This window comes from Cervus elaphus, chromosome X, assembly GCF_910594005.1.
Source record: "Cervus elaphus chromosome X, mCerEla1.1, whole genome shotgun sequence".
In the NCBI taxonomy this organism is placed as follows: Eukaryota; Metazoa; Chordata; class Mammalia; order Artiodactyla; family Cervidae; genus Cervus; species Cervus elaphus.
Genome location: NC_057848.1, coordinates 179,212,912 through 179,228,525, shown reverse-complemented (window position 1 = coordinate 179,228,525; position 15,614 = coordinate 179,212,912). Strand labels below are relative to the sequence as shown.

General features: G+C 55.5%; 1 protein-coding gene across 3 annotated transcripts in view; it reads right to left on the bottom strand.

Moving 5' to 3' along the window:
- Positions 1 to 15,614, bottom strand: part of P2RY8 (P2Y receptor family member 8) — a 59,939-nt gene that overhangs the window by 17,880 nt on the left and 26,445 nt on the right. For 2 of the 3 annotated variants that reach the window (XM_043897776.1, XM_043897777.1), the window contains exon 2: positions 3,991 to 4,122. The exons of the other annotated variant lie outside the window; for it this stretch is intronic. The gene's annotated coding sequence lies outside the window, so the exon portion shown is untranslated. The remainder of the gene's footprint in view (positions 1 to 3,990; positions 4,123 to 15,614) is intronic. 3 annotated transcript variants of the gene reach the window in all.

Below are 15,614 nucleotides of genomic sequence, written 5' to 3'. Positions count from 1 at the left end.
TGAGATTCTTTTCCCCTATGGGTTATTAAGATTCTTCTAGCATATACATTATTACAGAATATTGAGTAGACTTCCCTGTGCTATACAACAGGTTTGTTGACTGTCTATACATAGGGCTGTCTATTTGTCCGGCCCAATCTCCCAGTTTAGGCCTCTCCATCCTCACAAGTTTTAGCATTTTTGCTACTCTGAATGGCTTGTGTTCGTATTAACAAAAGAATTTCGGTCGCTAGAAAGGAAATAAAAGACTATCTGTGCTGTACGTACATATTTATAACTAACATATGTATTTGTCTTGGTTACAAATAGGATCATAACCTCGGAAATTTGCAACTGTTTTTGAAGCACTTTCATAGGAGTATAGAGTTGATTTACAATGTTGCATCAGTCCTCAGGGGTACAGCAGAGTGAAGCAGCGATATGTGTATGTATTTCTCCCCTCTTTTTCAGATTCTTTTTTCCACACTGGCCGTTACAGAGTATTGGGTAGAGTTGTCTGTGTTAGACAGTAGGTTCCCATTAGGTATCTACTTTACATACCATCGTGTGTATTTGCAAACCACACTGTCTTGATCGGCTCTCGAAGTGGCCACCTCATAACTCTGCTTTTCTCTCTGCGTGTTGTACTGCTGACCCTGATTCACATCACTTTTTCTGGCCCATGTGGTGGCCCTGGTTCTCTATCCACGAGGGGCAACTTTGACTCTTGTTGGTGGCGTCGGATGGGTTCAGTCGCATTTTGCATCTCTAAAGATGTTTTAAAGATCCACTTGGATCATTTTTTCAAGTGAGTCTTTTTTTTTTTAAGTGCTTTGCTTTATGGAGTTTGTTACAATACTGCCTCTGTTTTATGTTTTGGCTTTCTAGCCGAAAGGCATGTGGGAATTTAGCCCCCTTGACCAGGGATGGAACCCCACTCCCCCTGCACTGGAAGGCAAAGTCTTAACCACTGGGCCCCTGGGGAAGTCTCGATATTTTGTATCTTTCAGTTCAGTTCAGATATTTTGTCTCTTTCAGTTCAGTTCAGTTCAGTTGCTCAGCCCTGTCTGACTCTTTGTGACCCCATGGACTGCAGCACGCGAGGCCTCCCTGTCCATCACCAACTCCCGGAGCTTGCTCAAACTCATGTCCATTGAGTCGGTGATGCCATCCAACCATCTCATCCTCTTTTTATCATTATCTTTACGTTACAAAATCTTGGCACTATGTCATGTGTATTTCACACTTAGCTCAGGAGTACCTTCTCTAAGCAGTAACTAAAAAAAAAAATTTTTTTAATTCCTTCTACTTTAAAATTTTTCTTACTTGGAAAAGAAATAAAATGACTGCTCCATAAGGAAGGTGGGATGTCAGTTCCCCAACCAGGGATGGAACCCACTCGCCCTGCCGTGAAAGTGCACAGTCTCAGGTGCTGGGCCTCCGGGGAGTCTGACGTTTCCCTAGCTTTCTGTTGCCCAGGCCACGTTGTAACCGTGCCATCACCTGCAGGGACGGTCACCACGCCTGCCCTTGGCAGAGGCTCCGTGTCTGCTGAGCAAACGCATGATGCAATCTGAGAGAACCACGCCGGAAGGAAAATGTCAAACTCTCAGGATGCAGGGGCATCTGAGACGTCCCCGACTTGGCTGACCCCTCTGAACTCTGCTGTCTTCCCAGGTGGGGGCTGTCAGCCTTTGCCTGAAGATGCCTATCTGGGGGCACTGGAGATATCCCTGCAATTCTAACACCTTTTATGAGACGCAGATACTGACCAAGTGATTCTAGGCTCTACATGCACGTGCTAAGTCCTTTCAGTCGTGTCCTACTCTTTGCGACCCCATGGACTGCAGCCCGCCAGGCTCCTCTGTCCATGGGATTCTCCAGAGTGTCCAGCCATCCTGGAGTGGGTTGCTGTGCCCTCCTCCAGGGGATCCTCCCCACCCAGGGACTGAACCTCGGTCTCCTGCATTGCAGGCAGATTCTTTACCATCTGTGCCTCCAGGGAGGCTCTTAGAGAGAAGCCAAAAGTCCAGAATAGCCAACACAGGACTTAAGGAGGAGAAAACGGGATCATTGACCCCACCTGACTTCAAGACTTACTACAGTCATAAGCAGTAGTAATTATAGTAGTGATTACCGTAGTGTAGTAATAAAGCTACAGTAATCAGGACGGCGGGGGGAGGGGAATCAGAGGCACAAACTATCATCTATAAAGTAAGCTACAAGGAAACTATGTATAAAATAGATGAACTACTGGGAAACCATGAGGAGGGCATGGCAACCCACCCCAGTGTTCTTGCCTGGAGAATCCACACGGACAGAGGAGCCTGGCAGGCTACAGCCCAGGGGGTCTCAGAGAGCCAGACACGACGGAGCAACGAAGACTTTCACAGCTGATTCACTTTGATGTACAACAGAAAAACTAACGCCACACTGTGAAGCCACCACACTCCAGCGAGAAATCCGCTCTGAACTTTCACTGGAGCGACTGATGCTGAAGCTGAAACACCAGTACTTTGGCCGCCTGATGCAAAGAACTGAATCGCTGAGAAAGACCCAGATGCTGGGAAAGATTGAGGGCAGGAGGAGAAGGGGACGACAGAGGATGAGATGGCTGGATGGTATCACCGACTCGATGGACCTGAGTTTGAGTAAACTCCGGGAGTTGGTGATGGACAGGGAGGCCTGGCGTGCTGCAGTCCATGGGGTCGCAAAGAGTCAGACACGACTGAGCGACTGAACTGAGGAAATAATTCTAAAAATGTTGGGGAAGATACAAAAAAATAAGCTACAAACACATGTTGTGCAGCACAGGTAATACAGCCAATTTTTTATAGTAGCTGTCAAGGGAGCATAGTCTTTAAAAACTGTGAATCACTAGATTGTACACCAGTAACTTCAACACTATTTTACACCAACTATAATGAAGTGAAAAAAAAAAAAGAATCATGACCATTTAGGAATATTTTAGGTAATTTTTTTTTAAGACAGTGTGGCATTGATGATATAATAGAGAAATGGATCAATGCAACAAAACAGCGCACAGAGGGAGACACTCTCCTTGAGGTTAACTGATCTTTGACAAAAAAGCATTATAATGGAGCAAAAAAAAAAAAGGCAAAAACGAGCAAAGATCTTTGACAAGAAGGAGCAAAGACAGTCTCTTCAAAAAAACGATATTGGAGCAACTCACATCCATATGCAGAAAAGAAAAAGAATCTACACACAGACCTTCCTCCCTTCACAGTAATGAATTCAAAACGGATCACAGTCCAAATGTAAAACACAAACAGTAAGACTTCTACATGATAATGCAGCAGAAAAACCCAGATAACCCCATGCACGGTGATATGTTTTTTCTTGGGTTGGCCAAAACCATCATTGGGAATTTTCTGTAACATCTTAGATACAACCCCAGAAGCACAATCCCTGAAAGCAATCACAGATAAGATAGACTTTGTCAAAATTAAAAATATGTGCTCTGCCAACAACTCTGTCCATAAAATAAGACAAGCCATAGACTGGGGGAAAATATCTGCAAAAAGACATACCTGGGTTGGGGCGGGCGGGTGGGGAAAGACCAGAATCCACAATATGGAAAGAGCTCTTAAAAATCAACAACAGGAAAACAAACAACCCAAATGAAAAAGGGGTTGCCAAAGACCCAAGAGCTTCATCGAAGAAGTTGTCCAGACAGCAAAGAGGCGCAGGAAAAGAAGTCACAGGTCGTAAGCCCGGCAGAGAATTGTAAAAAGTAACACCCCAGTGAGGACAAGCTGGCACCTGATGGGTATCAGAGTGAGTGGGATCTGAAATCACCGGCACCCACAGTCCGCCGGCGAGGAAACGGGAACTGTGTTCCACGCCGGGCGTTGTTAAGAGGGCCCTTGCATCTTGCGTGGCCTTCTGGTCACTTTGCGGCTGGAACCACACCCTAAGTGGGACCTGATGACCTCAAGACTCCACGTTCTCGGGGGCCCCGCCCTTGTCTTTGTCACCCCGAGACGTTACCTCTGGTGTGTCGTCCCTGAGGGGGTACGGTCCGTTCTGCAGGCGGAGCCGTGGAGATGGGGTGGCGGATGGAGAACGGCCCGGCCGTCTGTCCCTCTGTGTTCTGAGTGGAACTCTCGGATCGCAGGACAGCTGAGCACAAACACACGAGCAGGGCTCTTATCTCCGTCCCCCGTTTGTGGGCCCCATAATTGCACAATCGGCACGCAGAGAATCACAGATCATTTGCATGCCCACACTTGTGTGATTTTCATCTGTCTTCTCCACAACCCAGCCTAGTGTTCCCTGCCTCCCGTGTGTTTCTGCTCTCCAGACTTCGCCAAAGGAGCCAGCGTCCACTTTCTACCCAAAGTGGGGGTGGGGGGGAAACCTCTGCTATTCTTTTGCATGACAATGTTTTGTTCTTTAATCTTTTTTTTTTTTTTTTTTCCATTGTCAGGCTGCACTCCTCAGCCGTCGGGTCTGAATCACACCTGCAAATTTAGCCTCTGTCTCTAAGGCAGGAAGCCACTCAAAGTGGATGCATTAATTAAGCATTAATTAACCTGAAGCACCACTGTGTAAAGAAAAGAAAAAAAAAAAAGAGCTGGCCTGGGGTGGGGGGTTGGGCGGCGGACCTGCCGGGAAATAGGAGTTTGCAGGTTGCATGTATTGTGAGAGTCACAAGGGCTTGCTTTGTGGGTGAACCAGAACACCAGCTGTGAGAAGAAGTGGGAGAGATTTGCCTAGCAGATCGGTAGACAGAGAAAGTCTCAGAGACGAAGAGATAAAGGCAGAGATATAGAGAGAGTTCTGCACACCCTTGATTCCCCAATCAGGGTCTGCAGGCTATGTCGCTTCACTTGCGTCCGACTCTGCAACCCCATGGGCACCTCTGTCTACAGGATTTCCCCAGGCAGGAATTCTGGAGCGGGTTGCCACGCCCTCCTCCAGGGGATCTTCCCATCCCAGGGATCGAACCTGTGTCTTCTGCCTTGCAGGCAGATTCTTTACCGCCTGAACCACCAGGGAAGCCCTGGCAACATGGAAAAACTCGCTGGCGTGCCACTGAACACAGACCCAGTTGCGTGTCTTGGCGACTTCTCAGGAGGTGCTTGGCGTTCCCCCAGAAAAGGATATTTGAAGCGAAGGCGCCATAGTGAGCCCTCTTGGGCACAAGTCTGTATTGGACATGAAACTCCACAGACACGTCTCCTACCTGGATCTCCCCCCGACCCCCGCAAGCTCAGCTGGAGAAGGTCAGAGACGAAGCTGGGCAGACCGCACACCAAAACCTCCAAGGATAACCTGGTGAATCTGACATGGCCCAGAGGGAGGGTGTCCAAAGAGCCCATCCCCCGGAGAGGGTCCCAGATGACCCGGCGAGGGGCGGCGGGGAGGGAGCTCAGAAGGACATTTCAGGGCTGGCCAACTTAATTCTGGTTTTCATTTGGAACGTAGGAAAGACGCGACACTTTGCTGAGAGTTAGCGGATGGACTGACCATCAGCATGTGTCTGGTTTATGAATGAAATGACCGCCACCCCCCCACAACTGCCGCAGTCAGTAAGAGCTGGGTCTGGAAATGAGTAAATGCAAAACGGGCAGAGCTTGGAAGCTGTTTAATGAGGAAGAGGAGATGTCGGTGGACTTCCATAGAAAGTCTCATTAGCCACCAATGGCGCAAGGAGCTACAGGGCCAGAGGGCTGCAATACGAGGTCAGAAAATGGCTAATTCTCCTGGGAAGCACAGCTACAATAAACCCAGACAGTCTATTAAAAACCAGAGACATCACTTTGCCAAGAAATGTCTGTCTACTCAAAACTATGGTTTTTCATGTACGGATGTGAGAGCTGAACAGTAAGGAACGTTGAGTGCCGAAGAATGGATGCTTTTGAACTGTGGTGTTGGAGAAGACTCTTGAGAGTCCATGAACTGCAAGGAGATCCAACCAGTCCATCCTAAAGGAAATCAGTCCTGAGTGTTCATTGGAAGGACTGATGCTGAAGCTGAAACTGCAATCCTTTGGATGCGTGGTTTGAAGAACCGACTCACTGGAAAAGACCCTGACGCTGGGAAAGATTGAAGGCAGGAGGAGAAGAGGATGACAGAGGATGAGATGGTTGGATGGCATCACCGAATTGATGGACATGAATTTGAGCAAACTCTGGGAGATGGTGACGGACAGGGAGGCCTGGCGTGCTGTGGTCCAGGGGGTCACAAAGAGTCGGTCACGACTCAGAAAGTGAATGGCAGTTTCACAGTGAGTTGGAGGAGGTGCTGCCGACACGCCTGGGGTTCTCTGCGGGGCCAGAAAGGAAGCAGACATAAACCAGTAAAGAGGTGGTGAAGGCTGACCTCTGGTTTATAGCAGAAACTGCCAACTGGTGATTGTGGCTTCCCAGTGCCCGCGGAGAGAGTGGACACTTGCCAGTGTGGTTCAGTCTCCTGCGGTTGCCAGAACCCAACCTGGGGGCTTAAAACCACAGACATCCACCCTCCCCGAGTCCTAGGGGCCAGGCATCTGAGGTCAAGGGGTCCCAGGGTTGAGCTCCATCTCGAGGCTCCAGGGGAGGGTCCTTCCAGCCTCTTCCAGCTTCTGGGGGCTCCAGGCTACAACGTGGATGGTCAGTGAGACAGGCAGGCAGAGAAGGACACACGGTGTGTGATTGCACTGATAGGAAACATCCGGCCCAGGTAAATCCAGAGAGATTTAAAAGAAAGAAAGCAGATTTTTGGTTTGCAGGGACTGAGGTTTGATTACTCATGGGGATGGGGGTCTCCTTCTGGGGGTGCTGAGAATGTTCTTGAAGCAGAGACAACAGCTTGAACAACACTGTGTATATCCTAGATGCACCTGTCTTGTTTGGGGCCTTCCCAGGTGGCTCAGATGGTTAAGAATCCGCCTGCCAATGCAGGAGACACAGGTTCGATCCCTGGGTCAGGAAGATTCCCTGGAGGCGGAAATGGCAACCCAGTCCACTATCCTTGCCGGGAGAATCCCACGGACAGAGGAACCTGGCGGGGCTGCAGTCTACGGGGTTGCAAGAATCGGACACGACTGAGCGGCTAACATGCACATGTGTATTGTTTCCTTTGAAGGGTTAACTGCATGTGGTGCAGATGCTAGCTTAGTTTTGAAATAAGCCTCGTGAGCCCCGGGGGAAACCTAACGCTGGGTCTGGGGTGCTTGGATGTATCTAGATGGCCTGCCGCCCCATGAATTCCCTAGCTCCCCATTCGCCCCTCATTTGGAGACCGTCCCTCCCTTGATTCCATCATCCGCACCCGTTGGGTCAGGGCTGGGTGTCTGGGGCTGACCGCCCGCCCACGTGCCTGGGTCTGCGGTCCCCGAGCCTGCTTGAATTGCCCGCCAGGACTTGAACAGAAGGAAGAGATGGGCTGGGCGTCCTCACTGTTTGCACAAAGCCTTGTCCCAGACGCCTCTGTGGCCCGAGAGAGCTGGCCAGGGGCTCCGGTTCTCATTTCCTTCTTTTCGAAGGTCACAGACGCCTCCTTCCTGGCCCTGTGTTCCAGGGGAGAGAGCATGGAAGGGGCGGGCCATGCTTCCTGGAGCCGTCGGGCCACGGCGCCTGATCTCTGGAGGGCATCGCCCTTTGGGCGTGCGTGCTAAGTCGCTTCAGTCGTGTCCAACTTCTTGCATCCCTGTGGACTGCAGCCGGCACATGCCTCTGTCCACGGGGCTCTCTGGGGACCTGAGGTGCAGAGGGGTGAAGGGCCTGGGGTGGGACACGGTCAGCTCGGGGCTGAGCTCAGAGCCGGACATGGGGGTAATCCTGGGAACGACGGAAGGCAGGGAGTGAGCCGGTGAGAGGCCGAGGGAGGCCAAACGCTCTCCAGGATCTCACGGAAGAGGGTGGCGGAAGGCACAGAGGACCCACAGAGAGAGGCAGCGCTGTGGATGTGGACCTGCCCTGGTCCTGTGACTTCACCGGCCAGTGCCTCTTGTCTCTTGCTGCCTGGGACCTGGTGTCAGTCTCCCTGTGAGCCCTTCACTGAGATGGTGTGCGTCCCCGTGTCCCTGTGTGACCTGGTGTGATCCCCGTGTCCCCTGTGATGTGGTGTGCGTCCCCGTGTCCCCGTGTCCCCGTGTGACCTGGTGTGACTCCCCGTGTCCCCGTGTGACCTGGTGTGAGTCCCCGTGTCCCTGTGTGACCTGGTGTGATCCCCGTGTCCCTGAGTGACCTTGTGTGTGTCCTCGTGTCCCCGTGTGACCTGGTGTGTTTCCCCGTGTCCCCATGTGAATTGGTGTGAGTCCCCATGTCCCCATGTGAGCTGGTGTGAGTGTCCGTGTCCCTGAGTGACCTTGTGTGTATCCTCGTGTCCCCGTGTGACCTGGTGTGTTTCCCCGTGTCCCCATGTGAATTGGTGTGAGTCCCCATGTCCCCGTGTGAGCTGGTGTGAGTGTCCGTGTCCCTGAGTGACCTTGTGTGTGTCCTCGTGTCCCCGTGTGACCTGGTGTGTTTCCCCGTTTCCCCGTGTGACCTGGTGTGAGTCCCCGTGTCCCCGTGTGAGCTGGTGTGAGTGTCCGTGTCCCTGAGTGACCTTGTGTGATGCCCCGTGTCCCCGTGTGACCTGGTGTGTTTCCCTGTTTCCCCGTGTGACCTGGTATGCATCCCAGTGTACCCGTGTGACCTGGTGTGCATCCCCGTGTCCCTGTGTGACCTGGTGTGCATCCCCGTGTCCCTGAGTGACCTGGTATGCATCCCCGTGTGACCTGGTGTGCTTCCCTGTGTCCCTGTGTGACCTGGTGTGAGTCCCCGTGTTCCTGAGTGACCTGGTATGCACCCCTGTGTGACCTGGTGTGCGTGCCCGTGTCCCTGTGTGACCTGGTGTGCGTCCCATGTACCCGTGTGACCTGGTGTGTGTGCCCGTGTCCCCGTGTGACCTGGTGTGTGTGCCCGTGTCCCCGTGTGACCTGGTGTGCGTGCCCGTGTCCCCGTGTGAGCTGGTGTGAGTGTCCGTGTCCCTGAGTGACTTGGTGTGTGTCCCCATGTCCCTGTGTGACCTGGTGTGAGTCCCCGTGTTCCTGAGTGACCTGGTGTGAGTGTCCGTGTCCCTGAGTGACTTGGTGTGTGTCCCCGTGTCCCTGTGTGACCTGGTGTGAGTCCCCGTGTTCCTGAGTGACCTGGTGTGAGTGTCCGTGTCCCTGAGTGACTTGGTGTGTGTCCCCGTATCCCTGTGTGACCTGGTGTTTGTCCCCGTGTCCCTGCAGTGACCTGATGTGAGTCCCCGTATCCCTGTGTGACCTGATGTGAGTGCCCGTGTCCCTGTGTGACCTGGTGTGCATCCCCGTGTCCCTGCAGTGACCTGGTGTGCATCCCCGTGTGACCTGGTGTGAGTGTCCGTGTCCCTGAGTGACTTGGTGTGTGTCCCCGTGTCCCCGTGTGACCTGGTGTGAGTCCCCGTGTTCCTGAGTGACCTGGTGTGAGTGTCCGTGTCCCTGAGTGACTTGGTGTGTGTCCCCGTATCCCTGTGTGACCTGGTGTTTGTCCCCGTGTCCCTGCAGTGACCTGATGTGAGTCCCCGTATCCCTGTGTGACCTGATGTGAGTGCCCGTGTCCCTGTGTGACCTGGTGTGGATCCCCGTGTCCCTGCAGTGACCTGGTGTGCATCCCCGTGTGACCTGGTGTGAGTGTCCGTGTCCCTGAGTGACCTGGTATGCATCCCCGTGTGACCTGGTGTGCTTCCCTGTGTCCCTGTGTGACCTGGTGTGAGTCCCCGTGTTCCTGAGTGACCTGGTATGCACCCCCGTGTGACCTGGTGTGCGTGCCCGTGTCCCTGTGTGACCTGGTGTGCGTGCCCGTGTACCCGTGTGACCTGGTGTGTGTGCCCGTGTCCCCGTGTGACCTGGTGTGCGTGCCCGTGTCCCCGTGTGACCTGGTGTGCGTGCCCGTGTCCCCGTGTGACCTGGTGTGCGTGCCCGTGTCCCCGTGTGAGCTGGTGTGAGTGTCCGTGTCCCTGAGTGACTTGGTGTGTGCCCCCGTGTCCCTGAGTGACCTGGTGTGAGTGTCCGTGTTCCTGAGTGACCTGGTGTGAGTCCCCGTGTCCCTGAGTGACCTGGTGTGTGTCCCCGTATCCCTGTGTGACCTGGTGTGTGTCCCCGTGTACCTGTGTGACCTGGTGTGTGTGTCCGTGTCCCTGAGTGACTTGGTGTGTGTCCCCGTGTCCCTGTGTGACCTGGTGTGAGTCCCCATGTTCCTGAGTGACCTGGTGTGAGTGTCCGTGTCCCTGAGTGACTTGGTGTGTGTCCCCGTGTCCCTGAGTGACTTGGTGTGTGTCCCCGTATCCCTGTGTGACCTGGTGTGTGTCCCCGTGTACCTGTGTGACCTGGTGTGAGTCCCCGTGTTCCTGAGTGACCTGGTATGCATCCCCATGTGACATGGTGTGAGTCCCCGTGTTCCTGAGTGACCTAGTGTGCGTCCCCGTGTCCCCGTGTGGGCTGGTGTGAGTGTCCGTGTCCCTGTGTGACCTGGTGTGTGTCCCCGTGTCCCTGTGTGACCTGGTGTGAGTGTCCGTGTCCCTGAGTGACTTGGTGTGTGTCCCCGTGTCCCTGAGTGACTTGGTGTGAGTCCCCGTGTTCCTGAGTGACCTGGTGTGAGTGTCCGTGTCCCTGAGTGACCTGGTGTGAGTGTCCGTGTCCCTGAGTGACTTGGTGTGTGTCCCCGTATCCCTGTGTGACCTGGTGTGTGTCCCCGTGTACCTGTGTGACCTGGTGTGAGTCCCCGTGTTCCTGAGTGACCTGGTGTGCGTCCCTGTGTGACGTGGTGTGAGTCCCCATGTTCCTGAGTGACCTGGTGTGCGTCCCCGTGTCCCCGTGTGAGCTGGTGTGAGTGTCCGTGTCCCTGTGTGACCTGGTGTGTGTCCCCGTGTACCTGTGTGACCTGGTGTGAGTGTCCGTGTCCCTGAGTGACTTGGTGTGTGTCCCCGTGTACCTGTGTGACCTGGTGTGAGTCCCCATGTTCCTGAGTGACCTGGTATGCACCCCCGTGTGACCTGCTGTGAGTCCCCGTGTTCCTGAGTGACCTGGTGTGCGTCCCCGTGTCCATGTGTGACCTGGTGTGAGTGTCCGTGTCCCTGAGTGACTTGGTGTGTGTCCCCATGTCCCTGTGTGACCTGGTGTGAGTCCCCGTGTTCCTGAGTGACCTGGTGTGAGTGTCCGTGTCCCTGAGTGACTTGGTGTGTGTCCCCGTGTCCCTGTGTGACCTGGTGTGAGTCCCCGTGTTCCTGAGTGACCTGGTGTGAGTGCCCGTGTCCCTGAGTGACTTGGTGTGTGTCCCCGTATCCCTGTGTGACCTGGTGTTTGTCCCCGTGTCCCTGCAGTGACCTGATGTGAGTCCCCGTATCCCTGTGTGACCTGATGTGAGTGCCCGTGTCCCTGTGTGACCTGGTGTGCATCCCCGTGTCCCTGCAGTGACCTGGTGTGCATCCCCGTGTGACCTGGTGTGAGTGTCCGTGTCCCTGAGTGACTTGGTGTGTGTCCCCGTGTCCCTGTGTGACCTGGTGTGAGTCCCCGTGTTCCTGAGTGACCTGGTGTGAGTGTCCGTGTCCCTGAGTGACTTGGTGTGTGTCCCCGTATCCCTGTGTGACCTGGTGTTTGTCCCCGTGTCCCTGCAGTGACCTGATGTGAGTCCCCGTATCCCTGTGTGACCTGATGTGAGTGCCCGTGTCCCTGTGTGACCTGGTGTGCATCCCCGTGTCCCTGCAGTGACCTGGTGTGCATCCCCGTGTGACCTGGTGTGAGTGTCCGTGTCCCTGAGTGACTTGGTGTGTGTCCCCGTGTCCCTGTGTGACCTGGTGTGAGTCCCCGTGTTCCTGAGTGACCTGGTGTGAGTGTCCGTGTCCCTGAGTGACTTGGTGTGTGTCCTCGTATCCCTGTGTGACCTGGTGTTTGTCCCCGTGTCCCTGCAGTGACCTGATGTGAGTCCCCGTATCCCTGTGTGACCTGATGTGAGTGCCCGTGTCCCTGTGTGACCTGGTGTGCATCCCCGTGTCCCTGCAGTGACCTGGTGTGCATCCCCGTGTGACCTGGTGTGAGTGTCCGTGTCCCTGAGTGACCTGGTATGCATCCCCGTGTGACCTGGTGTGCTTCCCTGTGTCCCTGTGTGACCTGGTGTGAGTCCCCGTGTTCCTGAGTGACCTGGTATGCACCCCCGTGTGACCTGGTGTGCACCCCCGTGTCCCTGTGTGACCTGGTGTGCGTGCCCGTGTACCCGTGTGACCTGGTGTGCGTGCCCGTGTCCCCGTGTGACCTGGTGTGCGTGCCCGTGTCCCCGTGTGACCTGGTGTGCGTGCCCGTGTCCCCGTGTGAGCTGGTGTGAGTGTCCGTGTCCCTGAGTGACTTGGTGTGTGTCCCCATGTCCCTGTGTGACCTGGTGTGAGTCCCCGTGTTCCTGAGTGACCTGGTGTGAGTGTCCGTGTCCCTGAGTGACTTGGTGTGTGTCCCCGTGTCCCTGTGTGACCTGGTGTGAGTCCCCGTGTTCCTGAGTGACCTGGTGTGAGTGTCCGTGTCCCTGAGTGACTTGGTGTGTGTCCCCGTATCCCTGTGTGACCTGGTGTTTGTCCCCGTGTCCCTGCAGTGACCTGATGTGAGTCCCCGTATCCCTGTGTGACCTGATGTGAGTGCCCGTGTCCCTGTGTGACCTGGTGTGCATCCCCGTGTCCCTGCAGTGACCTGGTGTGCATCCCCGTGTGACCTGGTGTGAGTGTCCGTGTCCCTGAGTGACTTGGTGTGTGTCCCCGTGTCCCTGTGTGACCTGGTGTGAGTCCCCGTGTTCCTGAGTGACCTGGTGTGAGTGTCCGTGTCCCTGAGTGACTTGGTGTGTGTCCCCGTATCCCTGTGTGACCTGGTGTTTGTCCCTGTGTCCCTGCAGTGACCTGATGTGAGTCCCCGTATCCCTGTGTGACCTGATGTGAGTGCCCGTGTCCCTGTGTGACCTGGTGTGCATCCCCGTGTCCCTGCAGTGACCTGGTGTGCATCCCCGTGTGACCTGGTGTGAGTGTCCGTGTCCCTGAGTGACCTGGTATGCATCCCCGTGTGACCTGGTGTGCTTCCCTGTGTCCCTGTGTGACCTGGTGTGAGTCCCCGTGTTCCTGAGTGACCTGGTATGCACCCCCGTGTGACCTGGTGTGCGTGCCCGTGTCCCTGTGTGACCTGGTGTGCGTGCCCGTGTACCCGTGTGACCTGGTGTGTGTGCCCGTGTCCCCGTGTGACCTGGTGTGCGTGCCCGTGTCCCCGTGTGACCTGGTGTGCGTGCCCGTGTCCCCGTGTGACCTGGTGTGCGTGCCCGTGTCCCCGTGTGAGCTGGTGTGAGTGTCCGTGTCCCTGAGTGACTTGGTGTGTGCCCCCGTGTCCCTGAGTGACCTGGTGTGAGTGTCCGTGTTCCTGAGTGACCTGGTGTGAGTCCCCGTGTCCCTGAGTGACCTGGTGTGTGTCCCCGTATCCCTGTGTGACCTGGTGTGTGTCCCCGTGTACCTGTGTGACCTGGTGTGTGTGTCCGTGTCCCTGAGTGACTTGGTGTGTGTCCCCGTGTCCCTGTGTGACCTGGTGTGAGTCCCCATGTTCCTGAGTGACCTGGTGTGAGTGTCCGTGTCCCTGAGTGACTTGGTGTGTGTCCCCGTGTCCCTGAGTGACTTGGTGTGTGTCCCCGTATCCCTGTGTGACCTGGTGTGTGTCCCCATGTACCTGTGTGACCTGGTGTGAGTCCCCGTGTTCCTGAGTGACCTGGTATGCATCCCCATGTGACATGGTGTGAGTCCCCGTGTTCCTGAGTGACCTAGTGTGCGTCCCCGTGTCCCCGTGTGGGCTGGTGTGAGTGTCCGTGTCCCTGTGTGACCTGGTGTGTGTCCCCGTGTCCCTGTGTGACCTGGTGTGAGTGTCCGTGTCCCTGAGTGACTTGGTGTGTGTCCCCGTGTCCCTGAGTGACTTGGTGTGAGTCCCCGTGTTCCTGAGTGACCTGGTGTGAGTGTCCGTGTCCCTGAGTGACCTGGTGTGAGTGTCCGTGTCCCTGAGTGACTTGGTGTGTGTCCCCGTATCCCTGTGTGACCTGGTGTGTGTCCCCGTGTACCTGTGTGACCTGGTGTGAGTCCCCGTGTTCCTGAGTGACCTGGTGTGCGTCCCTGTGTGACGTGGTGTGAGTCCCCATGTTCCTGAGTGACCTGGTGTGCGTCCCCGTGTCCCCGTGTGAGCTGGTGTGAGTGTCCGTGTCCCTGTGTGACCTGGTGTGTGTCCCCGTGTACCTGTGTGACCTGGTGTGAGTGTCCGTGTCCCTGAGTGACTTGGTGTGTGTCCCCGTGTACCTGTGTGACCTGGTGTGAGTCCCCATGTTCCTGAGTGACCTGGTATGCACCCCCGTGTGACCTGCTGTGAGTCCCCGTGTTCCTGAGTGACCTGGTGTGCGTCCCCGTGTCCATGTGTGACCTGGTGTGAGTGTCCGTGTCCCTGTGTGACCTGGTGTGTGTCCCCGTGTACCTGTGTGACCTGGTGTGAGTGTCCGTGTCCCTGAGTGACTTGGTGTGTGTCCCCGTGTCCCTGTGTGACCTGGTGTGAGTCCCCGTGTTCCTGAGTGACCTGGTGTGCGTCCCTGTGTGACGTGGTGTGCGTGCCCGTGTCCCTGTGTGACCTAGTGTGCGTGCCTGTGTCCCCGTGTGACCTGGTGTGTGTGCCCGTGTCCCCGTGTGACCTGGTGTGTGTGCCCGTGTCCCCCTGTGAGCTGGTGTGAGTGTCCGTGTCCCTGAGTGACTTGGTGTGTGTCCCCGTATCCCTGTGTGACCTGGTGTGCGTCCCCGTGTACATGTGTGACCTGGTGTGAGTGTCCGTGTCCCTGAGTGACTTGGTGTGTGTCCCTGTGCCCATGTGTGACCTGGTATGTTTCCCCGTTTCCCCGTGTGACCTGGTGTGAGTCCCCATGTCCCTGTGTGAGTTGGTGTGAGTGTCCGTGTCCCTGAGTGACCTGGTGTGAGTCCCCGTGTCCCCGTGACCTGGCGCCTGTGTCCCTGTATGAATTGGTGTGTATCTCTGTGTCCCTGTGTGACCTGGTTTGTGTCCCCATTTACCCATGTGACTTGGTGTGAGTACCCGTGTCCCCATGTTAGCTGGTGTGAGTGTCCGTGTCCCTGAGTGACCTGGTGTGCGTCCCCGTGTCCATGTGTGACCTGGTGTGTTTCCCTGTTTCCCCGTGTGACCTGGTGTGAGTCCCCGTGTCCCTGAGTGACCTGGTGTGCGTCCCCGTGTCCATGTGTGACCTGGTGTGTTTCCCTGTTTCCCCGTGTGACCTGGTGTGAGTGTCCGTGTCCCTGAGTGACCTGGTGTGCGTCCCCGTGTCCATGTGTGACCTGGTGTGTTTCCCTGTTTCCCCGTGTGACCTGGTGTGAGTCCCCGTGTCCCTGAGTGACCTGGTGTGCGTCCCCGTGTCCATGTGTGACCTGGTGTGTTTCACTGTTTCCCCGTGTGACCTGGTGTGAGTCCCCGTGTCCCTGAGTGACCTGGTGTGCGTCCCCGTGTCCATGTGTGACCTGGCGTGTTTCCCTGTTTCCCCGTGTGACCTGGTGTGAGTCCCCGTGTCCCTGAGTGACCTGGTGTGCGTCCCCGTGTCCATGTGTGACCTGGTGTGTTTCCCTGTTTC